Source organism: Aplidium turbinatum, chromosome 16, assembly GCF_918807975.1.
Source record: "Aplidium turbinatum chromosome 16, kaAplTurb1.1, whole genome shotgun sequence".
Classification (NCBI taxonomy): Eukaryota; Metazoa; Chordata; class Ascidiacea; order Aplousobranchia; family Polyclinidae; genus Aplidium; species Aplidium turbinatum.
This window is the reverse complement of record NC_137487.1, coordinates 3,894,239-3,911,459: the sequence shown is the minus strand read 5'-3', so window position 1 is coordinate 3,911,459 and position 17,221 is coordinate 3,894,239. Positions and strand designations below refer to the sequence as shown.

General features: G+C 39.8%; 1 long non-coding RNA gene across 1 annotated transcript in view; it reads right to left on the bottom strand.

Annotated features, from left to right (window-relative positions):
* Window positions 1-407: 407 nt before the first annotated feature.
* Window positions 408-17,221, bottom strand: part of LOC145785971 (uncharacterized) — a 167,884-nt gene continuing 151,070 nt past the window's right edge. Inside the window, exons 3-4 of the long non-coding RNA XR_014291228.1 lie at window positions 13,253-13,337; window positions 408-499 (exon numbers count right to left, since the gene is read on the bottom strand). This is a non-coding gene — a long non-coding RNA (uncharacterized LOC145785971). The remainder of the gene's footprint in view (window positions 500-13,252; window positions 13,338-17,221) is intronic.

Below are 17,221 nucleotides of genomic sequence, written 5' to 3'. Positions count from 1 at the left end.
AAGTGTGGTGGGGGCTTGCTCTCCAGAAAATTTGGACAAATTAGTTACAATCTTGCTTGGGTCACTTTTTAGGCATTTTTAGAAGCAGTATTTTCTTTATCGAGACTTTGTGTGCAGCCAAATTCATCAAATTAAAATTGGATTAGGATAGACGTTTTGTTTAGCATTTACGTTATAGCCGACTTAATACAACATGTGCTTTACTGAAAAAAAGTGTCTTTTTATCAATCCGATAAACAAGAATTTTCGCGATATCTTCAACTTTTCTAGACACACTTTGTGAATGACATGATTTTATTTTCTGTAAACACAAATTGTACAATAGTACTTTTGAAGTTTTCGTAAAAAAAATTTCGAGCAGTTTTATTAGCATAATTAGCATAATATTACCATATACATTTTGCAATATATATTAATTATCAACATAATTATATATATTGCAAAGTGCGCAAAATAGTTTCCATGTTCTGAATCTTCTTTTCCAATGTCATTCCAATTCCTGAAAAAAAAAAAACATAGATTGTCGTTAATTTTTATACTAAAGATATGTTGTTTTTTTCCAAAAAACCATTGGTCTGCAATTGGACTTGCTGTGTAGCTGAGAGGTGAGTGTTCTGCACGACACTTGACGACATCGGATGGAATAATTTGCAAACCACAAAAATTCGATCAATCTCACTAATAAAGTTTGTATTAATACAACAAAGCATCAACAAGTCTGTGAAGTTGCTTGTAGGATGAAGTTTTTCAAGAAGCTTTTTCGTCTGATGTTAAATATTTCAAGAACCCATTTTGTTAACTAAGAGACTAAATCTGAACTTAACTTTTTCCTTTCATATTATTGAGGTGAAAGACCAATGTTACATCATTGTGACGTAGTTACTATGCATGCTTTTGTGACCACAGAAATTTTTTTTATGACATCGCAGCATTTTATCAACATTTATTAAGTTTATTGCTTGTTGGATCTAAAGTTTCTAACTGTACAGTTGATAAACTTGTTAGAGGCTTTCACTAACATTGCTCGAACTTTAAAGCCACGTTAGACTTTATGGGAAGAAAGGGGCGTTCTTCCTGGCTATCAGCACAAGGCTAACAGCAACGGAGTGGTAAAACGGTCGAATATCCTTTGTTCCAGACAATTGTTCACCTAATCAAACGTCATATAAAAACCGTTCAGGTCTACTGAATCTTAGCGTATTACGTCATGGAATTTTTCCTAAACATGAGCAGAGATTGCACCATCGTTCGTACGACTTGTGTCAAACCTGTTTAAACCTGTTTCAGTATCAAACCTGTTTAAACATGAAATATTGGTTCACCAGCTTTGAACACCTGTTTGAATTGCGTGACAATGTCTTTCATTATTGCGTCACAGTTACTGCGAACGTGAGTTTGAGATATTGCTATTTATTCTGGTCATTCGTAAAATGGTTGCTTGAGAGTTAGTCGCACATTTAACTGTTTGCTTAGTGCTTGCTAGCTGGACAAAAATTCCGTCTTTATCCAAGTAATCTGTTCTGTAGTGACAATTTTTAGTGGTGTACGCGTTGCACCCATTTTCGATAGCCGCGGGCTAATTTTACAGGAATACACTTTTTGAATAGACGTTTCGAAAGAGTGTTTCTTTTTCGGTCATTACATGCAGACGAACGGATCCGGGAATTTTATGTTACAATTTTCCCACGAAGAGATTATGGTTTACCGCTGTGACCATAAAAAATAAAGACGTGGCTTGTTAGCTGGTAGGCCAAGAAGCACTAGAAGCACATAAATAATAAAGACGAAGTTGTTGGTTGGTAGGCTACAGAAGCAAAAAAATAATAAAAGAAGATCTTGTTGGTTGGTAGTCTACAGAAGCAAAAGAAAATTAAAGACATTTCTTCTCGGTTTGGTACTGAAGAAAAATAACTTTGACATTCATTGGCAAGAAAGAAGATTAAAGACAATCGATCTGTGCTTGAAGATTCAAATCGAAGAATCCAAGCAAGTTTTGTGGACTTTTGGACTTCATATACTCGTACAGCTACGGTATCGTGCATTTAAATTCCTTTTTATATTTTTACGGTCTTTGCTGTTAAGTTTTTTATAACTACTGTAATAATTTTGTGTGTTTTTGTAACTTAATTTTTTAATTGGTAAATTTAGCCTCAACATTTAATATGTCTACACTCGGTGGCGACAGGGACTCGGCCGCCGTCGACTCGACTTAGTTTAAGCCTGATGATGTTCTTTGCGGTCGGGCAGGCCATTCTGGGGAGGGACCCAGTAACGATGAGGCTAAGTCAGTTCGAGAGGCCCGCCATCTTAGAAGGGATATTTTGACTCAAATTGGGGAACTTTCTGTAGCCCTAGGTTCTTTGAGTGATAAGCAGGAACTGTTAATTTTTCGATCTCACTTATCTACTTTGGAAAAGGATTTACGGCATTTCCAAGATCTTTTGAGTAAAATATTTAACTCTGCAATCTTGGCAGAACTTCGTGATAGGGTAGATCCCGAATTTAACTCGTTAAAGAATAACTTCGAACAAAAAGAAAGTGAGTTCTCAGATATGTTGGATGCTGACATACATCCTGAGGATAGCGCCTCAAATGTAAGCACTAGGATGTCTAGGAGTTTGTCTCGGATAGTGGCACAAATTAACTTACAGCTAAGACGAGAGGAGCTCCAGATACAAGCCGAGGCCGAAGCGAGAGCTGCTGAGGCCGCCGCGAGAGCTGAGGCCGAAGCGAGAGCTGCTGAGGCTGCCGCCAGAGCTGGGGCCGAAGCGAGAACTGCTGAGGCCGCCGCGAGAGCTGAGTCCATACGAGCTGAGGCTGCCGCGAGAGCTGAGACCGAAGCCAGAGCTGCTGAGTTCGCACTCAAAGACGCCCAGTTGAGGGCTGAACAACGTAAGGAGGTAGCTTTAGCTGAATATCGATCAGAGGTGGGCTCCCGGCGTAGCTCTAAGAAGGGTTCTTCTAGGCATTCCAGAAGTGAACATCAATCGCGGTTAAATTTATATAACCTTTTCCAGACACCTGTTCAATCTGTAAGTGGACCAGTGCAATCCACACGTTTTCAAGCTGTTTCAGGAGATCTTGGGGCCGCAGCTAAGGATCTTCCGAAGGATCCAAAGCCAAGGCCTGCGAATTTTAGCCGAACTCCTCCCCCAGAGCATACAGGTCACGGGGCCGCCATCCGAAATAATGTTATGCCCCCTTCACAGTTTTCTGCGCCGCTAGGTTTTGATCGCCCATCTACACGTAATTTGGGTGGTTGTGAGAGGCGTATCGCGTCTCCTGATTTTAACTTGTGTAAGGAGCGTGATCGGGCTGTGCATGTGACTGAGCCCCCTCAGCCCCTTAAGGGATATAGCTTGTCTTCTCCCGCTAAATCGAGTTCTCAACAGCAGGATTGCTTTTTTGAATACCAAAATAGTAGGACGTTTTTTGATAAGGCGGCCTTGATTGGTTACGATGGTAATAATATGCCATTTATCTTCTTTAAAAATCGTGTTACGGCCTTAATGGCAGCTTCGCCCTTTAAAGGAACTCGTTTGACTTTGTTACAAGCAGCTTGTGTTAGGACAGCTGCGCAAACGATTACTAATTTGGTTTCTGACACTCCTGGCTTGTCAGAGGAAGACAGGATAGAAATGTCGTTGGCTCGCTTGTCTCAACGTTTTGGAGTTCGTGGAGGTCTTTTTGCAGAACCAGAAATTAGAAAGTATCGCTATGGTAGCAAATTGACTTCGATCTCTTCCAGTGATTTGAAAGAGTTTAAAGATGAATTGTCGCAGTATTTGCTTTACGCGCAAGCTTATGGTCAGCGTGATAAATTAGAAGGACGTTTTGTTTTGGATTTGGATAAGCGACTCCCGTTTGACGCTAAGCAGCGTTATCTTGACTTTTTAGGTGATCAGTATGGTGGTACTGATGAGCCTACTTTTCGGAGTTTGTTTGATTTTGTAGTACGGGAGGAAACGCGCAAGTCGACTGATTTTAGCATTATGCTAATGGGCGATTCTGGTGAGTCGCAGCATTTTAAAAAGTTTGGCAAAGGAAAATTGCCTTCATGTCCGGTTAGGCAGACGTCGGTAAAACCCCATGATAATGTGATTTCAGGGAGTTCGCAGTACTCGACTGCTGTTGGCGCACCGCGCGGTGGTGAAGCCAGACGTAAAAACCTACCGGCATGCATTTGTTGTTCGTCACGTGGTCATGTTGAATATCATTTTTTGTCTAATTGTAAAGAATTTTTGCGCTTGACACCTAAAGGTCGGAGAGATGTCATTGTGAAAGCTGGCAAATGCTTGAATTGTTTGCGCCAGCATATGGTTAGGGATTGCGTTCATGCAAACAACTGTCGTAAGTGTGTCCCTAACAACGATAGGAAACACTATTTTCTTCTGCATGATTTTTATGTGACGTCACGTGATTCTCTGGATTCGATTGGCAAAGATGATGCTCGTGCCAGAGTTCCTGTGCGTAATGTTAAGATTGGAAATGTTAAAGCAGCTTTTAACCGCGTTACTGCTGCTCGTGTTTTGAATCCAATAACTGGCAAATCGAAGTTGGTGTATTGTCAGCATGATCCTGGTTCGCAGTTGACGTTTGTTTCGAGTGATTTGGTGTGCGAACTTGGTCTTAAACCGTACGATAAAGCGTCGTTTAAAATGGATACCCTGGCTGGTCAGAAAGCTACCTGTGCTGACCTTGTCAAACTCAACATCCAGTCGTTAGAGACAGATGAACTGTTTTGTGATATGACTTCGGCGGTTAACCCAGCTTGGGCTGATGATGTTAAAACTTTACCGCATAAGCAGGATTTAAGTGGTTTCCGTCATTTTCATGACGTGAATATGTTTCATTTGAATGATTGTAGTACTGTAGATGTACTGATTGGCAACGACAACGCTTATTTGATGTGGGCCAAAGAGGAGCGTGTTGGTGAAAATCGTAGTGAACCGCATGCTTTGCTCACTCCTCTCGGTTGGTTGGCTTGTGGTGGTAAGTCACCCTTAGATGAAACCTTTGCTAATGTGTGCAGAGTGCAGACGTCTTCAGAGTCGGATGTCATCTCTGGCTTTCAGCGTAAAATTGAGTCTCGTGATATGGAAATAGCAGACCTGAACAAAGTCATTCAGGATTTGACCTTGCAAAATGAAACCTGTGAATTGTCTCGCAATGACATTTTGGCTAGAGAACTTAATTGTTGAACCGAATATTGAGTTGAAAGATGGTCGATTTAAGATACTTGTACCGTTGAAGGAAGATATTGATTTACCTAACAATTTTGTGTTGGCGTCAGATAGAGCTGCTGCTTTAAGGAAGAAGGCTTTAAAACAACCTGAACTTTGTGATTTCCTTACTGACACCATGAAGGATCTTAAATCTAATGGCTATATTGAGCGTGCTGGTGAAGCAGAAAATGTAAAGGGATTTTAATGGTATTTACCATACTTTGTGACGTCACAATTAAAAAAGCGTATTGTTTACGATGGCAAGTCTGAATTTCGAGGAACTTGTGTTAATGATGAAATGTGTTTGGGTCCTGACTTGTTAAACCCTCTGGTAGATGTCTTGGCTAGATTTCGGCTTGGTAGATTTAGTCTCATGGCTGATGCGACTAAATGCTTCTTTCAAATAAAGTTACCTGAGTCGAAGAGGGATTTGTTTCGTATATTGTGGTTTGAAGATGATGACCTTGAAAGTGGTAGAATGGTACCCTTTCGTTTTTGTGTACACCCTTGGGGAATAAAGAGTAGCCCATATATTGCTTGCTTGGCTATAAATAAAATGATCGAGCAGAATCCCAGCGGTGCTGGTGAACTAACTCTCTGCAATATTACAAATAATATGTACATGGATGATTTTATATTTTCGGCTGATAGCTTAGAGGAAGCTCAGCAAATCACTCATGAATCAATTGCTTTGTTTGATAGCCGTGGGTTTAAACTTGTTAAGTGGAGTGCTAACAAGGAGGCTATGATTGTCTTGTCAAATTTGGATAATGAGATGCTTTCACCTTTGATTCGTGACATTGACTTTCAGACTGAAAATATGACTTTGCCATCAGCGAAGACATTGGGTTGTGTGTGGCAAACCGAGTCTGACGAGATGCGTATCGCATGTTCCTTAAAGCCCTTAGCTAAACACACGCGCAGAAGTATGCTCAGTCAGCTTGGACAAAATTTTGACCCGCTAGGCTTTGGAGCGCCATTTTTTCTAAAAGCACGCCTGATACTTCAGCAATTGGCAATAGATAAGTGTGATTGGGACACCGAGGTCCCTGATAGCTTTGTTAAAGAGTGGGAGTCGTGGCTTCGCTCTTTGGACCTGCTTAAGGATTTTTCGTTACCGAGATGGTATTTTGCAAACTCTGGTGTGTGCAGTCCGAATGATATTGTTTCATATCAATTGCATGGGTTTAGTGATGCTTCGAATCAAGCTTTCTCTTCTGTTGTTTACTTACGTAGACTGGTTAATGGAGTTCCTAGTGTGTCTTTCGTTTTGGGTAAATCTACCATTGTTGTAAAAAATCAGTTGTCTTGGCCAATAGCTAGGAAAGAGCTTGTTGCCGCTTTGAATACAGCAAGACTCGTGAAGCAGGCCTACGAGGCATTGAAGATGCCCGACTGCCTTAAGTATTTTTGGTGTGATTCTCGGACTGTGTTGCAGTGGGTTAAAAACCCTGATTTACGTTTGAATAAGTTTATCACGCGTCGAGTTGAGCATATTTTATTGTTGTCTGGAGCCCAGGATTGGCGTTTTTGCCCTACCGATATGAACCCAGCTGATGTTGGCACAAGGCCAAATCTTATTACAAAGAAAGAATTTCGAGAGTTGTGGTTGAATGGTTCTAGTCTTCTCTATCAATGTGAAGAAATTCCATCTGTAGAAAATGTTACTTCAGTACCTGTCCATAGCCTATATCTTCGTGACGAAGAGGAGTCGCTTGACGTTGGACAGGGTGGCCTTCACAGATTGATCGAGGCCGCACCTTCTTAGTAAGTTATGAAAAAGAGAATCGCTTATTTGGTTGCTTTTGTTGAATTTTTGTGCTGTAAAACGAGAAAGCGTAGCTTTGTGAAGCCAAAACTGGACGCCTCTTATCTTAATAGAGCCTTAGACTTAACTGTGAAGTTTGTTCAGAAAAGCGTGTATGGCGATGTGGTACATTTAATGACCAAACCATCGCCGGATGCCCTTGAGGAAGTGATAAAGCGGGGTAGTGTTGGCGCTTCACAACGTGAGAAGGAACGCTTGAAAGAATTGCGTTCACTTAAAAAGTACAGACCTTGTGTAGATGATGCTGGTGTAATCCGCATTGAAGGGCGCTTAAGTAATTCTCCCGATATTTCTCTAGAAGCAAAGCATCCGATTGTTTTGCCTTCAAAACACTCCTTCACTAGGCTTGCTGTACTGTCGCATCATAATCGAAATGCGCACTGTGGAGTACAGCACACTTTGTTGTCTACGGACAGAAGTTTTGGATCGCTAATGGTAATGCCTCCGTGAAGAGGTATCTTAATGATTGTGGTGTATGTGCGATTGAGAAAGCGCGGCCTATAAGGCAGCTCATGTCTGATTTACCCTTGTCTCGCACAACTGCCCATAGGAAACCCTTTTTTGATTGCGGCTTAGACTATCTTGGACCTTTAACCTTTGTTGAAGGTAGAAGTCACAAAAAAGCTTGGGGACTCTTGTTCACATGTATGGCATCTCGAGCTATTCATGTTGAGCTAGTTACGTCATTGTCGCTGAGTGATTTTTTACTTGCCTTTACAAGGTTTACAGATTTACGTGGGCAGGTTAATGCTATCTATTCCGATAATGGAAGTACCTTTCAGGCAGCATCTAAGAAGTTACCCGAGTTGATAGAATCAGCTGAATTTCACAACGCCCTGAGACAGAGAGAGATAAACTGGGAATTTATACCTCCGTATGCTCCGGCGCAAGGTGGCGCCTGGGAGGCAATGGTAAAACAATTTAAAATTGCATTTTTTTTCACATTTTGGACTCTTCAATTCGTAAGCCCAATTTTATTGAACTGCTTACGTACACAGGCAGTGCCGTTCGGATCGTGAACGAACGCCCTTTGGTACCTTTGAGTGACGACCCTAGGGATTTTACTGTCATCACCCCTGCCTCACTTTTGACCCCGTTCTTAGACCCATACTGTGCTGTTGGGCAACCACATGATCGTGACCAACTAAGAAGGGATTATCGGTTCAATTTATCACTTTCTCAGCAGTTTTGGAGTAAATGGATCGATTTTTACTTGCCAGGTCTTCAGGGCCGGAAAAAATGGCTAAAAATGGCCGAGAATTTGGAGCCTGGTCAACTTGTAGTGGTGGGTTCTCTCCAAGACATTGGTAAACGTGGGAAGTATCAACTTGGGAGGGTGCATGAGGTAGTTCCACAAATTAGGAAAGGGAAGCCTGTGGTTCGTAGAGCTAAAGTTGCCGTCTGCAACTATGATGAGAGTACGGGGAAAGTGAAAGTAGACTACGTGTTGAGGGATATTTCGTGCCTCGCCCCCGTAAAGAACACTTAAGTGTTAGGGTTTGAGCCTTGTTCTGTCTGCGGTGGCCGACCCTTGTCTGAGCCCGGAACAGTCGGTTATTATCGCAACCATTGTATATAGCGTCATTTTAGCGTGTACCTATGGTACCAATTTCATGTATCGTCGTGTATTATTCGTATTGCTGTTCATTCTTTGCATGCCCTTTGTATTTGCGTATTAACTTAAACGTAAGTGATTCAAACAATTTGTGTATCATGTGTTTTTATTCATTGGCTCACAATTGTCGTCAATTCTTTTTTAGTTATGCCATGTCAGACTGTCATAACTAGGGGCCGGTATGTTCCAGACAATTGTTCACCTAATCAAACGTCATATAAAAACCGTTCAGGTCTACTGAATCTTAGCGTATTACGTCATGGAATTTTTCCTAAACATGAGCAGAGATTGCACCATCGTTCGTACGACTTGTGTCAAACCTGTTGAAACCTGTTTAAACCTGTTTCAGTGTCAAACCTGTTTAAACATGAAATATTGGATCACCAGCTTTGAACACCTGTTTGAACTGCGTGACAATGTCTTTCACTATTGCGTCACAGTACTGTGAACGTGAGTTTGTGATATTGCTATCTATTCTGGTCATTCGTGAAATGGTTGCTTGAGAGTTAGTCGCACATTTAACTGTTTGCTTAGTGCTTGCTAGCTGGACAAAAATTCCGTCTTTATCTAAGTAGTTTGTTCTGTAGTGACAATTTTTAGTGGTGTACGGTGTTGCATTTCGATTTCGATAGCCGCGGGCTAATTTTACAGGAATACACTTTTTGAATAGAAGTTTCAGAAGAGTGTTTCTCTTTCGGTCATTACATGCAGACGAACGGATCCGGGAATTTTATGTTACAATTTTCCCACGAAGAATTATGGTTTACCGCTGTGACCACCCTTGTCGCAAGAATACGGTGAGATACTGAAGAAGTGAAGAGCCCAGCCTCATGGGCGAAACACGGTTAATTAATCAAGTTATATAATCTATTTTAGTTATATAATCTATCGCTGTTAATTTTTGCTACAATCGGCTGCCGAGCAACGTTAGACTTTATGAAGACACATTTTAAAAAATATTTGAAGCAGCGGCAACTGTTTCATATTTAGTGAATTATTGTTCGTCAACTTGTATTGTCCACCTGCTAAGTTGGATCACATCGAAAAATATTGAAACGTAAATCCTATTCGCACTTGGCACCCAGCAAACGGAGGTTTCAAGATAATAATGTATTCATTGCGCTTGTACGCGATGCTTTGTAAGCGCTTAGAGCGGTGGTTTTTTAACCAGTGGTGCACGCACTACAAATGGATTCGTGACCTGCTGCGATGGGATGCGGGGGTGTTGAATAATTGAGGCAGTGCCGGTCTTTGGGGTGTGTAAACCGTGCAACTGCACAGGGCCGTAAATTAAGGGACCCGCAATTTACTTAGAAAATGCAGTAATTTTTGTGATTTTCAATGGAAAATTTCGATTCACAAGCAAGTACCGGTAACCAGTAGCGTAGCCAGAAAATGTGAAAGGGAGGAGTTTTGACAACCCAGCGGCGGGGGGTCTGGGGGGGCCTCCTCCAGAAAATTTTGAAAAATTACTTTGAATTTGGTGCATTCTGAGAGCATTTTCAACAAAAATGTGGTTACGAATATTACTGTAAAATGATGGTGTCTGGTGGGATAGCAAAAGGATAAGATCACGTTTTCTTCGGCATTTTTCGGAAATAAAGCTAAGTCGCTATGTTTTCTTGTTGCTAATTCCTGGCTGAGATGTTTGGTATTGGCAAAACTTGCTCTTTCAATGCAATTTTGTTTAAAATTAGGCAATTTTTTTTAGACTAAAAGCATCATTCTCAATATCGTGACGTCACACGCGTGCCAAAGGGGGGGGTTGTAACCCCCAAACCCCCCCCCTTGGCTACGCCACTGCCGGTAACCTTGAAGTCAGTTGCGGCGTTAGGGTGAGGCAAGTGCTGAGATTGTCGCGTTGGGCCACCTTTACAAAGTTACATGCTTTTAGGCCACCCAAGACATTTCACTATGTGGCAAATAGTTAACATTGCACTGTGACAACAGAATTTTGTTTTGTGACAATTGCATTTAAATAGAATACATGCTACTTTCAATACAAAACCATCAGTGACGATCGGTGAGGGAAAGCAAGGAAAGCAGTGCTTACCTGAGCGAAAACTATGCAAAATATAATGACTGAATTCTAGGTTTAACTTATTATTTTTATCACGTCTATTTTAACTTGAAAATTACTGTATTCGTGACTAGAATTACTCGTAACGCTTGTGAGTAGTCTAAGTCCTCACCAAACCGCATGTCTTGCCTATAAATGCCAATTAACGCAAACGCTTCTGTCAGAAACAACCACTGAAGCTCCAAGGAAGCAACTATCAAAGTTGCTTTCCCAGGTTCAAAAAATGTCAAAAAACGCCTTCATTTTATCCAATCCTCACCCGTTTTGCAAAACGTCACCAGCTGCTTAGCCAATCAGATGTGTTACGGTTAGAGTTGCTTACCCAGTGATGTCAATGCGTACATTCGCTAGAGCGGCTAGACTAACTTGTCAGAATGGTCTCTCGTCACGGTACACAGCACAGCATCATAATGGCAAAAAGCTTGTTGCTGTTTTTTGATGTCTCCTCGCCATGTACTTTAGCCTACTAGCTTTCATAGTCATGCCTTTGCCCTTTTTACAGCGTTGATATAACGTTACTTCGCCAATGAACGTTCAGGTACGGATGCAATATTTAGTTCGTTAAGCTTCTATACGCAGGAGGCAAACTTATCCAGCTTTTGGACAAATTGCTTGCGGTTGTAATGTTTAGGCCTAAGTGTTAGTTTTTATAGTGTAGGCCTAACTGAATATCTGAGAATGAACATTCATGACGAATTAAACATTTAGACAACTATTATTCCATGTCTAACACAGGATTTTGGTCCTGCAACGTTAAAATTAAGATTTTTCATGACTTCTAAACATCAAATGGATGTATGATCACGACATAGGCGAAGCACAATTTGACAGATTTTTATTTTTGATTTGTTTTGGAAATGCTTTCAGAGCGCACCAAATTGGAAGTGTTTTTCAAAAATTTCTGGGGGAGACCCCCCAGACCCCCCGCTGGAAGTGTTGCCTTCGACAACACGCCTTCGGGCTTCGCTCGACGGTTACGTCCTTCGTGCCTACTACCTTGCTGCAGCATATTTCCAAGTTGCTTTCCCAACGGTTTAAGCCACCGAACGTCACTGAAAACCATCGCTATTATGCCAGGTATATGTAGTTTTAAAACTAAACATTTAAAAGGCCTGGATTTTTTAAACGCCATGTATCAATTTGCTTAATATTCTATGAATTCAGAAAACTTCACTCTTGTGAAAATTTAAATACATGTTACTTCCAGTATTAAACTATCATTATTATGCCCTATGCATGTAATTTTAAAAATCTAACAGTGGGGGCCAGATTTTTTTTCAAAACGCCATGTACCAAATGTTTAACATTGCTCAGTGACAACAGAAACCAAAATTTTCAGTCTTGTGGCAACTATATTTAGATACATGTTACTTCCAGTACTAAAATGTCATGGTTATTCCATGGCTTTAAAAATAACACTTTTGGGGCCCGGACCTTTTCAAATTGTTTCAAGTTGATTACTCTGTAGTACCCAACCTAAACGATTTTAAATATTAATACACTTGTTATTGTTATTGTTTCAAAACTCTTTCAAAATATTTTGCAACGAAAAGTTTCAAAAATTATCATTGTAGTGATGTAGCGACAGATCGTAAAATATTACTTTTAAACTTTTAGTTTGACTGTTAGCACAAACCTTCAAAAGTCTACAGATTGTGACAGGCCTGGCCGCATCTTGAGATATCTCTGGTTCATTCATTTACAAGTTGAACAGATGCATATGAAAAACTACTGTTTCATTATTTTTAAACTTACTGTCACAATCAATATGCAAAGACTCACGAAAGGCTACATTATGTCTTGACCGAGCGTACTGTTTTAATTGTAAAATTCTTATGCTATATGTTATTATCGGTTACTGTCTTGTAGTGACCTCTAATTGAGAAATCTTTATTATGTGACGTATTTCCAGAACATTCTGTTCACGTGCAAGTCGGGAATATTCTTTGCTTGACTTGCCAGGTGTTGGGTGTTGTGACATGATAAAGATGTTTGCCAGTTGTAAAACTTGACAGAACAATGAGTTCTTATGATGTAACGTTATCTTACCTTCTCGAAGTTACTAGACCATCAAACCTACCATAAATAGTAGCGTAATTTGCGTAAATGATCATTATGAGAGACTGTAGATGGTTGTTGTAGTTGTAGTTAGAAGTAGAGAGTATAGTGAGACGATTGTTGATTGAAGTTGAAGCTATTGAAGAGAGCTGGTGCTCTATAAATTGTGATCGAAATTAGAATCATATGAGAAGCTGTGAGTGAATCACGAAGTCGATTAAGAATTATAAGCGCTGGAATTTATTGCTGTTCATTGTTACTTTGATTATTTGCTGGAAGTGTTGAGCTGTTCGTTGGAGTCCTTCAAGTATTTTCATATATCATTTCACAAGTAGAACTATTCGACATTTAATTGACTGCTTTTCAGTGATATCCCATTAAACTACGTCATTAATCCTTTCCAAGTCTCTTTCCTGGTAAGAAATAAAAAGAATCGTGACACTTACCAAAATCATTTGTTGGTTAATATCCCTCATCAGCGTCAGCACCATATTGGGCATCCTCGTCACCCAAACCTCCTGCTTCATCACCACGGCGGCGGCAGTTACGAATACATCTGGATCGTCGTAAGGCACAACACCGATCGTGTCTACGGCACGGAATTCGTCGGCATCGATACACGCAAGACCTTCTGAAAAATAAAAGTTCAATAATTATTATTAGGGCAAGTTTTTGTTGCACTAAAATCGTGAGAAAGTTGCACTTAATTTTAGCAAAAGTTGCAGTAAAAAGTTGCATTTGTAAAAAGTTGCAAAAATTTGACCTCGAAAGACCAGACACAACCTGTTTCCGTTTGTGCAGGCTTGGCCAAAAGCCAAGTCATACTTCCACTTCTAATTTAGTTCGGGCACTGTCGTGCTTAGCTAAGGTTGTTGAACTTCTAGCTTGCAAGCTATAACTGTTGCGTCATAGGCTAGATAACATTGAGATGCAGCTAATTCCATCACATGGCTTTTTGTTATGCAAATCAAAGGGAATAGAACCATACTAGAAATAGTTTTATAGCATGTTTTTTAAATTACTCCTTTACATTTTGCGCAATACTTGATAAAAGTTGCAGTAAAGAGTTGCATGAAAAATAGAAAAAAAGTTGCAAAATGTTGCAATATAAAATTCCTACAAACAGCTTAAAACTACATAAATTCTGAGTATTTAGGAAGCTGCCGGAAGCTGTAAAAAAAAGTTGCAAAAGTTGCAAAAACTTGCCCTAATAATGATGCAATGCCATCATACGGCATTTTATCAAATAAATTTGGATTAAAACGCTGCAAACCAGTAATTAACAAGGCAACCAATTTTTTTACCTAGAAAGCTTGAAATTTTGACTTTATAATTTACAAACTTTTACCTAATTTTGATCCATAACTTTCTGCGTTTGCAACCCAAATGCGAAATACAAAGCATATTGGAAATTAAACCGTTATGTAAATTTATCTTTGTTTTTCTAACAAAATAAAAAAAAAATGTGGAAGACTCAACAACACCACAGCTAACAAACAGGTAATGAAAGTCACTCGAAAAACTGTAAAAGATAAATATAGAGTGTCTTTAAATATCCCGAAATTACTGAGATGGTTCTGCAGTATTATACTTCAACACCAAGTAATGTTTCACAATATCGCCTTTGAAGTTCCTGACTCTCTTCAAAATTTTTCCTAAAATGGAGAAGCTTCTCTACTGATACAGACGTTGCTTGGGAGTTCCTCAGCAGGCTATATGTGGTGAAACATCATCTCGTCCCATTTTCACAATGCACTTGATGTCATTCCTTCAGATTCTTGCTTGTATATATTGTTTAACCTTGGGCATATTTATAGGCTAGCTAAAGACAAATTTGAAAATATCAGGAAGCTAAAACACAATAATATATGTAAGTTATAATGGTTTGAGCACAGTCTCTATATTACTAGTCTGGAAGCTCAATGGCGTTGCTATGCAAGGCAGTGTCTTAGCATTTGAGACAGCGCCTCAAGTGGTAGTAGGGTACTTTTACAATTCGTAGCCAAAAGTCTAGGCAGGCTTAGCCGAGTAATGTCAACTGCAGGTTGTTTTAACTATAAGTAGGCTAAATTCTTATTTGCAGATTACCGCTAAATAGGCCTAGGCTATTTTTTCTTATTACCAGATTATCCTACTAAGTTAGTCTTAAGTTTTTAATATAGAGACTGTGGTCAAATCACAGAATCTGCTTGGAAGACTGTATGCTATGCAAATACAGGCATATTGCCAACTATCAACGGTGAAACTGCATGATATTGTGGTTGCAGACTGTTTTTAACTAATGTAGAATGTTTAGGATGTTAGTTACAGTTAATATGTAGCATGACTACAAGTAGTTAAAATATGATGTGAGTTTTCAAATTACTAAGGAATTGATTACTTTATAGTTTGAAGTAGTGATCTTTAAAGTTCATAAGTTTCAATGTACCAACCCAGGTAGCAACAGTCGACGTGCAGCTGGCGTCATCAGGGCGGCGAGCGCTCACATTGCCGACATCGAAAATCGTTAGCGGTAGGCCAGCGCTTGAATGGCGAATCTCGTCATGACTTTTTTTCTTTAAAGTTTATCGCTTTCTGCTGGCTTCACGCCATCGACTTTCGCGCGAGAGACGCGCTTTCGATATTCGCTCGTTTTCCGCTGACAACGCGCCGTCGAGTTTCCTACGACAGGCCGCGCTTCCCGCTTGATTAAAAAAATTCATCATACCGGTTTAGTTGCGCTTGATTGAAGTCACGTGCCATTTCAAACAAGCAGTTGATATGAGTTGAAGCCTGTTTGTCCTTTGTCTAATTGTCAGTGGTGCCACTCCTAGTGTTTTTTCACCAGATCTAGTGATTTTGGATTGCATCTAGTATTTTTTTTTAGCGATTTAGCTTTATGTTTGTGTACATAAGTTTGGACAGTGTTTAAAGTAGCCCCACCTATTTTTTGTTTGGCTGCATCAATGTGTTTGTAGTGCTTTTCAAAGTGGACAGCAAGTTTTTTTGTCTGGTTACACCCAATGATGACCAAATTTGAGATATTTAGCATAAATACTTTAAAGAATACACACAAAATTTGTGTTCGATCTTAACGCTAGTCCGCTAGCCAATGGCTAGTGAAAATTTGCGCGGACTAGTAGAAATGTTGCAGTAGGCTATCTAGTCCGATTGGCTAGTAAAAATATTCGCCGGTGAAAAGTTTTGGTTTACAAAATGGCGGTTGGTGACGTCACTCTGAAATACTGCAAAAATTTGCTTGGCAGAGGCGAAATTGCACGAAGAAGGCTGTAAAGTGGGTCAATGAGCACGTGACTACTTTTTTCTCGCAACTTTGCTAGACACGACACGTGTAGTAGTGAGCAGTAGAAATCAGAGAAGCCAGCAAGCCAAAACACTTATCTCAATACGTCATCAGACAAGTGAAAAGTCAGTAGGCTAAACTGGTCGGACTAGTGAAAAAAAAGTTAAGATCGACCCCTTGAAATTTTCAAATGAATGTGAAAAGTGTTTAAAGTAGCTATAGCGTAGCCTACCGTACCTTATGGTAGGCTTACATTTGATGAGTATGGAGTTCTTAGACTACACTACCTCAGAGATTGTGAGTAATATTGCGTTTTTGACAATATATTTGCAAAGGCCAAATTTGGGCAAATTTTTTTCGCCCCCCCCAAAAATGTTTTACTCTCCTGCGGCTATGATTTCAGGGCTCTCTATATCAAGGAAATTCAGTTCTATTTCGAAATTTTAAGGACTTTTAACACTCACTAACGCCATTGGCTGTCATTTTAGATTTAAGCTTTTTCTGTCTCCTGATTTATATTTTAGTGAAAAATTGCTCATGCGTCTGAATATCAACCTGGTGCATCAAAACGTGGAGCTGCTGCTTGCCTGCTACTTCAGAAAGTGAGTTAATGGTACATTACAGATGTTCATGTTTTTTTCGCTTTGCAGGTGGTAACTAGGGCAAATCATACTTAAAAAAAATTAGAACCTTCTAATTATTCAACTGCTCAGTTTTAATTTTTAAAACTTCTTTGTTTTGCTCTAAACGCTTCCACATACATAGCCTACTTTAGTTTGTAAAATAGAATCATGTTTATTAGACCAATTTATGATGATTTTTAAAGCATAACCTAATGATTAACCAATATATAGAACGTGTAGTTGTTTGGTTTGAGCTCACGATCTAGACTTGGCTTGTTACCTTGTTCAGTTTTAAACTGACTATTGAATAACGTGTGGATGTTCATTTAACAGCGATGGAAAATAAGAACGGTTGGAGGAAACGATTGTACCGAAACTGTGTGGAGAGTTATGCGACCTTTTGTGAATGACGATCTGGCCGCTCAGTGTAATTGGACTGGAAAAAATGTAAAAACTGCCTTTCTTGATCTGAAAATAAAAAAGTGTTATTTGGTAAGTTTGTATTTATA